The sequence below is a fragment of the Saccostrea cucullata genome, unplaced genomic scaffold, assembly GCF_032062105.1.
Source record: "Saccostrea cucullata isolate Sc308-1 unplaced genomic scaffold, CSIRO_AGI_Scuc_v1 ctg605, whole genome shotgun sequence".
NCBI lineage: Eukaryota > Metazoa > Mollusca > Bivalvia > Ostreida > Ostreidae > Saccostrea > Saccostrea cuccullata.
Window position 1 is genome coordinate 205,001 of NW_026923558.1, and position 11,488 is coordinate 216,488.

Consider the following 11,488-nt stretch of genomic DNA (forward strand, 5'->3'; position numbering starts at 1 on the left):
TGCATATAAAGAATTGAAGGAGGGGGGGGGGGGGGTTACTGTAGTGATTGTACCAGTTTGTGGGTCCCTGTTTATATGTATATAATGGATGTAGGCTAAATATATTGCACGTGATTTTAACTAATTGTAGGTCACTGTATATATGTAGTTAATGAATTGTGGGATAAATATATTGCACGTGATTAAAACTGATTGTGAGTTACTCTTTATATAAATATATATAAAATGAATTGTGGGAATTTATTTATCGCATGTGATTGTAACTAATCGTTGGTCACTGTTTATGTGTTAAAAAGAATTGTTAGATAAGTAAATAAGTAATTAAAATTGTTTATTATAGCGGCATGTGTTATCATACAATACAATCATATTAGAAACATTTAATACAAATATTCAAGCACTCGGCCCATTGGACCTATATGTCACTATTAACAAAAATAAAGGAATTATGTATACCGCTAAACAAAATTATTACACTTAGCGGTTTTCTGTACAACAAAGATTGCATTTGCATGTATGATTAATATAAATATTTTGAGGTCCGCCTATGAAAATGCGATAAAAGGAAACTAAAAGTATTTAGATTCGACATAGAAAAAGCTGGATTGCATTATATGCTTGTAAATAAATTTGATCTGTATTTCAAGTACTAGTATTCAGTACAATTCAATAAAAAGTGGCACTCGTTCTCTACTTTATCTTTAGAAAAAAAATTATAAATATACAGCACCTGATTATAACTGGTTGTGGGTCATTGTATGTATGCATATAAAGAATGGGGGTGGGGTGTTAGTGATTATACCAGTTTGTGGGTCACTGTATATATGTATATAATGGATTGTGCGATAAATACATTGCACTTGATTTAAACTGATTGTGGGTTACTGTGAGAGGGGTTATCAAAATGTTCGTGGACTAAGGCTATAAAATTAGAACTAATGTAGTCTGTGCTTTCAAAATGTATTTGGAACATAAAACAACCAAAAATAAAGAAATGTTGAAAATTTTAGCTTGATACGTTCATTATTTGCCAAATTATTATAAAATAAAAGTGACATATGATCACCCGGCGCTGTCGCCGTTCAATTTCATGACGTCCGAGAACGTCATTGTTTTTCAATGTCTGCTTTTTCTACCTCATATGAAGAAATTCCGTGGAGCTGAGGAAGGACTTAGCCCTCCTTGTTTACATGACTTAACAATGACATGAACAGCGGTTTTTAAGGAATATAAAAATAGAAGTGGATTTATACATTCGGAGAGGTTCCTCGCTTGATTGAGCCAGCTTATCTAGCTTTTTGGAGTTCAATATCTACAACAAATGATCAATGTCATTATTTGACGTGATTGATTTTTCACACCTTGACTACAAATTGACTTTAACTGTGCATCCCTTTTCTCTCTGAATCTATTCTGACATTAAAAGACAAGTACATGTACTGTGCCTATAACAGTTTTTTTCAGGGTTAAAACTATAAAAATGTTGGATAAGGAAACCCGTCCGCCATTTTGACGTCACAATCAGGGCCTTATTTGTTTGGACACTCCATGTAAAATTTAGGAACTTCCAGAATGAAGTGAAAATATCATATTGTATAGAACAATTGCGTCCCAACACATACCTGAATTAATGGGATATTTAGATGTCAAATGTTCATATCAAAAGAATTTTTCTCAGTTACACATAGGTTGCAAAAACGTCGTATTCGAATTTGCACCGCCTGGACATACCATTAACATATACATGATTGTGGGACACTCTATGTATAATAATCTAGTGATCATCGCTGTTTGTGGGTCACTATATATATATAACATTGTGGGGAAGTTGATTGTATAAATTATATTGCGAGAGAGGATATTCCTAGAATATCTTGTTAAGATTCTCATAAATAATGTATCGCAGTAAATCATTATTTAAAATGACCCAAAAGTACTTAAACATGATATTGAAAATTTTGTGGAATAAATAAATTGCACGTGATCAAAACTGATTGTGAGTTACTGTTTATATATAAAATTAATCGTGGGATAAATTATCGCAGGTGATTATAACTAATTGTGGGTCACTGTTTTTATGTTATAAAGAATTTGGATAAATAAGTAAAGTGTTTATTATAGCGGCATGCCTTATTATATCATACAATCATATGAGAAAGATTTAATACAAATATTCAAACACTCAGCCTATCGGACCTATATGCCACTTTTAACAAAAATAAAGGAAATATATATACCGCTAAACAAAACTATTACGCTTAGCGGTTTTCTGTACAAAAAAGATTGCATTTGCATGTATGATTAATATATTTTAAGGTCTGCTCAGGAAAATGCGTTAAAAGGAAAATAAAAGTATTTAGATCCGACATAGAAAAAGTTGGATTGCATTTTATGCTCGTAAATAAACCTGATCTGTATTTCAAGTACTAGTATTCATAACAATTCAATAAAAAGTGGCACTCGTTCTCTACTACATCTTTTGAAAAATAAAATTCATAAATATACTGCACCTGATTATAACTGGTGGGTCACTGTATGTAAGTATATAAAGAATGGGGGTGGGGTGTTAGTGATTAAACCAGTTTGTGGGTCACTGTATATATGTATATAATGGATTGTGCGATAAATACATTGCACTTGATTTAAACTGATTGTGGGTTACTGTGAGAGGGGTTATCAAAATGTTCGTGGACCGAGGCTATAAAATTAGTACTATGTAGTCTGTGCTTTCAAAATTTTTTTGGAACATAAAACAACCAAAAATAAAGAAATGTTGAACAGTTTAGCTTGACACGTTCATTATTTTGCCAAATTATAATAAGATAAAAAATGACATTATATGATCACCCGGCGCTGTCGCCGTTCAATTTCATGACGTTCGACAACGTCACTGTTTTTCAATGTCCCCTTTTTCTACTTCATATACTTAATTTGAAGAAATTCCGTGGAGCTGAGGAAGGACTTAAACCCGCCTTGTTTACATGACTTAACAATGACATGAACAGCGGTTTTTAAGGAATATAAAAATTAAAGTGGATTTATACATTCGGAGAGGTTCCTCGCTTGATTGTACCAGCTTATTTAGCTTTTTGGACTTCAATATCTACAACACATTATCAACGTCATTATTTGACGTGATTGATTTTTCACATCTTGACTACAAATTGACATTAACCGTGCATCCCTTTACTCTCTGAATCTATTCTGACATTAAAAGACAAGTACTGTGCCTATAACAGTTTTTTCAGGGGTAAAACTATAAAAATGTTGGATAAGGAAACCCGTCCGCCATTTTGACGTCACATTCAGAGCCTTATTTGTTTAGACACTCCATGTAAAATTTAGGATAAAATTTCATAGAACTTCCAGAATGAAGTGAAAATATCATATTGTATAGAACAGTTGTGTCCAAACACATACCTGAATTAATGGGATATTTAGATGTTAAATATTCATATCAAAAGTATTTTCTCAGTTACAATTAAGTTGCAGAAACGTTGTATTCGAGGTTGCGCCGCCTGATGATACCATTGCTTACAAAAACATTACTAATTTATCAAAAAATAAAACTTACGATTAATGATTTATTCTTTATATAGAAAAGATAATGCTTACTTGATATTTTAAAATTTGATGTACCTTAAGCGGTTTTAATTTTATGGCGCTTGTCCACGAACTTTTTGATAACCCCTCGTATATATGTACATAATGAATTGTAGGATTAATATATGGCAGGTGGTTAAAACCATGCGTCACTGTATATATGTATATAATTATGGAATAAATATACCGCAGGTGATTATACATGATTGTGGGACACTCTATGTATAATAAATATAGTGATCATTGCTGTTTGTGGGTCACTATATATATATAACATTGTGGGGCAGTTGATTGTATAAATTATATTGCGAGAGAGAATATTTTGATAAGATTCTTATAAATAATGTGTCGCAGTAAATCATTATTTAATATGATCCGAAAGTACTTAAATATTATTTTTAACATTTTGTGGAATAAGTAAATTGCACGTGATTAAAACTGATTGTGAGTTACTGTTCATATATAAAATGAATTGTGGGATAAATTATCGCACGTGATTATAACTGATTGTGGGTCACTGTTTATATGTTATAAAAAAAATTTTGGATAAATAAGTAAAATGTTTATTAAAGCGGCATATGTTATTATACAATACACGTACAATCATATGAGAAACATTTAATACAAATATTCAAACACTCAGCCCATCGGACCTATATGCCACTTTTAGCAAAAATAAAGGAAATATATACCGCTACATGTATGCATGTATGATTAATATCTGCCTAGAAAAAATGCGTTAAAAGGAAAATAGAAGTATTTAGATCCGACATAGAAAAAGTTCGATTGCATTATATGCTAGAAAATAAATCTGATCTGTATTTCGAATATTCTGTACAATTTAAAATAAAATTGCACTCGTTCTCTACATTATATTTAAAAAAAAAAATACATAAATAACAGCACGCGTTCATCACTGTATGTAAGTATATAAAGAATTGGGGGGAGGTAGTGATTATACCAGTTTGTGGGTCACTGTATATATGTATATAAGGAATTTTGCGATAAATACATTGCACTTGATTATGGGTCACTGTTTATACAGTGTTTGTACGTAATGAACTGTAGGTCATTGTTTATATGTATATAATGAATTGTGGAATAAATATACCGCACGTGATTGTGGGACACTCTATGTATAATTATGTAGTGATCATCGCTGTTTGTGGGTCACTATATATATATATATATATATAACATTGTGGGGCAGTTGATTGTATGAATTATATTGCGAGAGAGGATATCCCTAGAATATCTTGTTAAGATTCTCATAAGTAATGTAACTCATGTAAATCATTATTTAATATGATCCGAAAGTACTTGAAAAGTAATATTGAAAATTTTATATTGAAATCAGCAAAACTGTTCTTAGTGATTTATTCTATTTTGTACATAAGTAAATATACATGCATGTATATATCTATAGATATTTTATCAAACATTAATTCTTATGTCTTTTCATTTTGCATTGCAGTTAATAATATATATAGCATAAGATAATATTACGGGTCATAGAATTCATATATGAAGAGGATTGTGCGATGTATATAGTTTATCCCACAATGCTCTATATATAGGAAGGTTTTGACCCACAATTATATACAACATTTTTAATATTAACTCAAAAATTATATTATATATTTTATAAGGACCATATATAACGCCTAAATTATGAATATGGCATAGCTATACAATGTAGAAATGCGAGATCCCACAAACCAGCTTAGAAGATCGATGCCCACAAACAACCTCATATACCTATATATATATATATATATATATATATATATATATATATATGGTTTTAATATAAATGCTCTTCTCATTTCAAATATAGTCTATTATTATGAAATTGTAGGTTAGCCAATTTATATCCTATCAAATACTAGTACAACAGATTAGGAAACATCTCATGCAGAATTGAATGATTTGCTTGCGGATATTTGTGGAAATCCCTTTATAATAATCAAACGTCTTCCCTTCCAAATATTTAAATGAATGTCTACTTATGCGACATTTCAGCATTCACATTCTTTTTCCAGTCAAAATTTCAGTGCATATATATTTATTTACTCGTGAATTATTTTTACAGTCGTCTTAAAATTTATTCATAAATTTTCCCAAAAAAACAACCATTTTGCTTTAGTACTAGTCTTTCTCCTTTCTTCTTCCTTCGGCGGCTATTTTATCCAGCTGTTCCTCCAAGTAGTCGTCTGCAAAATCTGCCGTCTGCTTCAACGCCTTCAGAATCAAGATGTCAATATTTGGATCCAAACTTGTTTCATTCTCGTAGTTTTTGATTGGCATGATATGGCCACGTGGTAATCCCATGACGTCAGCAACCTTGTTGACTGTGTCACGGACAGCTGGACTGTAAAATATATTCGACGTATCCTCATCGACTTTTGGACAAACTTTATCCAGCTTGGTCAAAAACACGACCTGGGGAATATCTGTTTATGAAACAAATAAACAAGTTGATAGTAAATTGAATAGACTGTTCAAAGAACTCATCATCAAAACGTCTTCTAAGAATATATTATTTTACCATTTTTCGGAGAAATGTGTGTTGATTTCCGTGATGCGTTCAATACCTAGAATTAGCCAAACTAATTTATAATTAATCACTCACTTCTCTGATTCATCATCCCATGTAAATCTTTAAGATGTTTGAGAATTTGTTGAGGCATAACGTCAATTGTACTTCCGTCCACTACAAACGCCACACAGTGAATGTTGTCTCCAAGTCCTGAATTTTGAATGAAACCAAACGTTTCTGTAGTGAATGGTGACGATGGATTAAACTAGAAGAAAATTGTTTCATTTAATTTTCCTTTTGTAAACTTTATATAGTATTTCTTGGATGTTCGCTAATCACATTACAAACCCTAAAGAACGATTCTCAGATTAATGGAAGGATATGGAGATAACAAACAGTATGCAGCATCAATGTACATAACAAAATACAAAATAGGAGCAAAGCAAACATGGACCTCTAAAACATCATAGGTGGGATTAGATAGGAGTGAGCATCCCCTGTTGACCGGTCACATCCGTCTGGATTAAAGTTTTTATATATTTTCCATTAATACACATAAAGTCAAGATTGCAACTTTTCTTATATAAGTATTATATTAAATGTAAAAGAAGAAGGTATGGTTTTAGCCTTCTGGCGCCCAAAAAATGTAATGACATCAAAAAGTTTTGAAACTGGCTTAAATATTAGTTGAATAAATGAATCTGATAAACCAGGAAAGAATATGGCATGAATAACTACCATTCTGCAAATATGACGTCATTAATGTGAAGCATTTCACTATTTTCAACTGAAAAAGCCTCAAAATGGCACATTTCAAGGGTGATTTTCCTTTAGAAAATAGTGTCCACAGACGTCATCCACGATAACTTTTTGATACTTTGGGCAAAATAAAATAACAAATCACATATCTCAATATTTTTGTGGGCAATTCCTGTGGACAAAGCTATCTGAAAGAAAATTCCATTGAAAATTAGTGTCTTCTGCAACTTTTCAAGAAAAAACGGGTAAATGCACATGTTTATGAGGTCATAATTAGCATTTAGAAACTTATGTGAGAAAAATGACTTGTATGATTTTTTTGCATTGAATTTCTTTTATTTAAAAAGCATGAGTTTTCAACTTTAACACCAGTTTCATTTTTTAGAATATCACAGGGCAAAATTTGTATGGAAACCATACCTTCTTCTTCGTGAGAGTGCAAGGTCGTGTCAATCAAAACCATCCAAAAATTTGAAGTTTCAATAACTTAAAGATGAAATAAGATTTCAATATATATTTCAATATATTTTTGTGTGAAATATATTTAAAAAATATGCTATTAAGTAGGTCTTGATATTGTAAAGAAAATATTAACTTTAAATCTGTGTCAATGCACCCTTAAAAAGGCTTATTAAAAACAAATATTGCAATATTTCTATCATACCTGGCATACTGGACGTTATATATATTTTATCATACCTGTCACCTGTCTGGTACGTTACCGTCCATTATGTAAGCTATCTCCTGAGCGTCTATTGGTTTTTTTTTTATATATATTTCAAACATACCTGGTACCTGTCCGGTACGTTACCGTCCAGTATATAAGCTATCTCCTGAGCGTCTATTGGTATCTTTTTATATTTGTATCATACCTGGTACCTGTCCGGTACGTTACCGTCCAGTATGTAAGCCATCTCCTGGGCGTCTATTGTAAAGTCCTCCTCCGGACCCCGGGTATCACACAGGCGGATCTTCAGATTATGTCCAGAGTTCTGGTCCTTGATGGTGTACTTTCGAAACTAAGAAAAATGTGTACAACACTAGTTCTTAGTTTTTAAATTCAGAGGATACATTATATACCACCAATATTTTAAAGCTCCAATGAAAATAATATCAAAATATTCTATTCAATTTGCAAGTATTTAAACATTTCAAACACTGGTATGACTTCACATATCATGATCTTAACTTATATAGAGTAATAGGGAGAGGGCTAAAATAGGCTTTGCCTGCTGTCCAATCCCATTCACTTATATGAATAAAATAAAAATAGAGTAATATAATTATACGTCTGAAGCACCAACCTATAATCATGCAATATTACTACACTGACAGAAAAGATTTAAATTTGCAACTTTCAAAGCTATCAATCTTACCACTGTTGTAAGACTATGTTCAAAACTCCCACTGCGAGCCTTACTAGTTATTTTCCCGCGGAAAATGGAATTGACAGAGTTGAAAAAGCTGGATTTTCCCGCGCCAATCTGACCAATCAGAAGAATGTTGACGGCAGACAATTCAGCGTCACTCTCAGGTTCAAAATCAACAATCAATTCCTTTACTTGTTGAACTGCCTGATATTTGCAAAATTCACGTTCACATTGACAAAATTAACTTCATCAAAATCTTTAAAATGATAATTATTAATTAAGGAATTAATTTAATAGCTACCCATTTTATACGGTATAAACTGGGTTGGGGCAGTTTACGCTTTATAAACCGCGAAGCGGTTTATTAAAAAGCGTAAACTGTTCCAACCCAGTTTATACCGTATAAAATGGGTAGCTATTAAATTCATTGCTTATAATTTAATTTTCATTCATTTGATGTAAGAAAATAAGATGATTGTTCTAACAAAATGACTTCAATTTGTACAAAATTTGAACGTAACGTCAAGCGGATTGATAAGTTTTGGAGGAAAGTAATTGTGACGTAGGCAACCCATTTTATACGATATGAAGTAAATTTTTTATCCAATCAAATACAGCGTTACAACCAGAATTAAATTATTGGAATATACATGTTACTATTCGTACTTGTTTTACATAATACATTACTCAAGCATGCTAGGGGTTCACGGCGAGATACTTTTGACTTGGCGCCGCGTAACCTCTAGCATCCAAAGTAAAAATCTCGCCACTGGAACCCAAGTGGAAATAAACTATTTAATTAAAAATAAGGCTTTGTATATTAACGAATGACACAAAACAATAAAATACTCACTATTTACGATAAAACTTAAGCATAAAAGACAAAAATTAATCTCTCGTATTAGCAATAAGTCCATTATTTTTAAAATCGAAGCAAAATTAAAACATGTCGTCTGTTTAAAATTCGGGAATGGAAAGAAGAAAATCTGACGAAATGAAACAAGTTTAAGGCAACGAAAATTTCATTTTCTGACTAGCAATCTGCAATAATGCACTCTGAAAAAAAAATGGATTTTATTATTTCTTGTGACTTTTATTCCTCATACAAACACGTAGATACCTTAAAATTACTTTTTAACAGTTTATCTCACGCATAATAAGTTCCGCCCAAAATCTCAGGTGGAACGAGCTCGTTAGCAAATGGCCTTCGGATGTAGGGTCCGAGATATATAAGGAGCGTAAGGACGTTAACCAAGGCTCTTACTTGTAGGAGTACATTATACATGTAACCTATACACATTAGATTATCATATATCACTCTTGTCTCTAAAAATTCATTTGATGAATTCGGTATGTTCGTTTATTTGTTTGTTTGTTGTCCCTCTCGAGATCGAGTTTCAACACATACGAAGATGCCACCATTTGCGGCGGCGAACTGCAAATTTATACCTACATGTACTTGTATACTCGGCTCTCAGAACACTGAGCCATCTTTAAGGGTTTTTCATCATTTTCATTTTGTTTGCCAATATTAAGCTTAAATTTGGTGGACTAGTCTACGTTGAGTCATAAGTAAAGCTTGTATTTTGTTCGTTTTCAGTGAAATTTGCCGACATTGTGGCATTTTCATATTTTAATGGGAATACGGTCATTTCACTTACCGGAAGGCTACTTTCATTTCTTATTCTTAGAATGTTTGTTTACAAATTTATCCAACGCAATCATTTTTTTTTAAATATCAGTTTACTTTGTGTTAGAAATGAGCAAATCTGTTCTTTTTTATTTTTTATCCCTTGAAAAAAGAAATTTCCACATAATATATTAACCTCAATACCTCATCATTAAATTCCGGAAACTTTCTCCATGGGTTATCAAGAACAGAATCCACTGTCTTTCCTGGAGATTTGTTTGGGTCAGGGCCATCTAAAATAAAAATTTTCACAATTTGCCTAAGAATACCGATTGAATTTGTTATGCATGTAATAGTTTGTACAATTAATAATGTAAAGATACTATTCATTTTATAACTTAAGAATACCTTTTACTTGGTATACTTCGAGATCAGTCACTTGAAGATGACTATTTGCAATGGAGTTGGAGTTTTGTCCATTTAAAGTGTACGAGTGCCCCATATTGAAAGAGCCATTCAAAAGAAAGTAATTTCCAAACTTGTTGATGTTTCCATTAAAGGAATAGATGTCGTGCCCACCAAAAGTTGGGCCATAACTTGCTTGTCCATACCCTGCAGTAGCTGTGTTGGAAAAGGGAAACTTAAGTGGATTCGATGACCCATTATACTGCAGTCGAAACAAGAATGCATTAGGATCATTGATATATGCGCCATTAGAATTCCAGCTCTGTGCCAGGTACCCCCCGTATATTGTGTTGTTAGTGTTGTAGAAAACCGTCACTGTTGCGCCCTGACCGTTGCACTGTTGGTGAAATGTTGCTGCTGAACACCCATCTCTGCTGATCTTATACAGTAACCGCAAGTGACACGTCTTTCCTATCCAGGTGGACAACTGATCTCAGTCTGTATTTTTGATCAAGAAGTTCCGTCATTTTTCTAAGGTTTGAAGCAGAAAGATGTAATACAAGTTGTTGTCTAAAATCAACACATTAAAATTTGCATATTTCTCGATATTTCAGCAACTTTTCCAGCAGTGATGAGAAAAAAATGAATCAGGTGGTCTGACAACTTATTATGTCGGCCGCAGCAGCGACCGATCTTATTGTGTTTGTGTTAGAAAGTGCATATGGGGAAATGAGATGTTCTTGTTTTTATAAGGCCTAGTTCAGAAAATTAATTCTTAAGGTAGGACACAATAGATAGGGCAAATTTTTTCTTCAAATTTAATTTTTCTGAAACTGAGATTTTGTTCTAAGATACAAAATCTCTATTTATTTATGATTTGAAAGAAATTCAACCACACATTTTTTGCCCACATAGTCTGAAATATGGCCCATCAGACCCCTGTAAGAAGATTGTGAAATCAGACATTGGACTTGAGAATGAGCCTTATTTCAGAATTATTAATTGATCTATTGCAAATTTTTGTAATACTTTTAATAAAGATAACTTTTTGTTACTTTAAATCAGTAAGACATTAGTCATATTGGTACTGGAAAATTTGAGTAAAATATTAAGTAAAAATAGAACATATGTAGCGTTGGACTTGCAAATTCACATAATTTTCGACAGTTTAAGTTTTCTGAA

At 32.2% G+C, this 11,488-nt stretch overlaps 1 pseudogene; it reads right to left on the reverse strand.

The window, feature by feature from the left end:
* Nucleotides 1-5,389: 5,389 nt before the first annotated feature.
* LOC134264322 (interferon-induced protein 44-like) lies at nt 5,390-10,833 on the reverse strand (annotated as a pseudogene).
* Nucleotides 10,834-11,488: the final 655 nt, after the last annotated feature.